General features: G+C 39.0%; 1 protein-coding gene across 1 annotated transcript in view; it reads left to right on the forward strand.

Moving 5' to 3' along the window:
- The window catches only part of LOC107739013 (dihydropyrimidine dehydrogenase [NADP(+)]-like), a 202,235-nt gene that overhangs the window by 158,674 nt on the left and 42,460 nt on the right, over positions 1-1,101 (forward strand).

Here is a 1,101-nt window from a genome sequence, read left to right on the forward strand (position 1 = left end):
CGGCTGTGTGGCACAGACAGACTACCCCCCCCCCGTTAAAGGTGTGTGGGAGTGCATATGAATACATGTGCACGTTTGTTTGTGTGTGTGTACACTGGTCAGAAGCTCTAATAGAGCAGACAGATGGAATGGAGGTTGGTGGAGTGTTGAAATCGGTGAACAGCTTATCTGCAGGGCTTTTGCTACAAGATAAAACAGTTTGTGCACTATAATGTGAAATATGGACATCTTGCCGGCATACATTATACTGGGTTTGGTAGCAGCACGGCCCATTTTCCACACCATGAGGTGAACATGAGCACATTTGCACTTTCAAACTGTGTGTTTTATTAACTTCAGGTCATATAATCTTGTGGAACAGCATGGAAATTAAAATAAACAAATCAGTAAGTAAATGAATACATATAAATAACACACGCACACACACATGATCGCAAGCAGAGAAGCAAAATTGGGTTAAAGGGTTAGAATAGAAATTGTGCTTCAGTAATTTTGCGTTAATTGCGTAAAATTATTTTAACGCGTTAAGGATTGTCAAATTAATTGCATGCGTTAATGCATTAACATTGACAGCCCTGGTCATAATAGATATTCTTTATAAAATTATTTTAAAATATATACTGTATTGTAATTATAAAAAACATATAAATAATGTTGTATTGTAATTATAAAAAATATTAACATAATTATAAACATTTAATTTAAAGGTATTAAAAATGTATAATTATATTATAATTTCATATAATACAAAAATATAACATTTTTAAATATCCCAGCCCTAGCTTTGCTTTGTCCCGTCCAAGCCTTGAGATAGTATGTAGACCGGACACAAAGCTTTAAAACCTCAGACCAGCTCTTTGTCTGTTATGGAGGCCAGCAGAAGGGGAAGGCCGTCTCTAAGCAGAGGATGGCCCACTGGATAGTCCTGGGCACTGGCTTGTGGTGCCTCGCTGACAGATATTTGTAGAGCTGTGGGCTTGGCGACCCCCAACATGTTCGCTAGATTCTATAGCCTTTGTGTGAAGCCGGTATCCTCCTGTGTTCTCACCTCAAACGGGTAGAAGCACTGAGAGGCCCCGGCTTCGGGTCGGCTTGCAAAAA

Source organism: Sinocyclocheilus rhinocerous, unplaced genomic scaffold (assembly GCF_001515625.1).
Source record: "Sinocyclocheilus rhinocerous isolate Xijiao unplaced genomic scaffold, SAMN03320098_v1.1 scaffold1697, whole genome shotgun sequence".
In the NCBI taxonomy this organism is placed as follows: Eukaryota; Metazoa; Chordata; class Actinopteri; order Cypriniformes; family Cyprinidae; genus Sinocyclocheilus; species Sinocyclocheilus rhinocerous.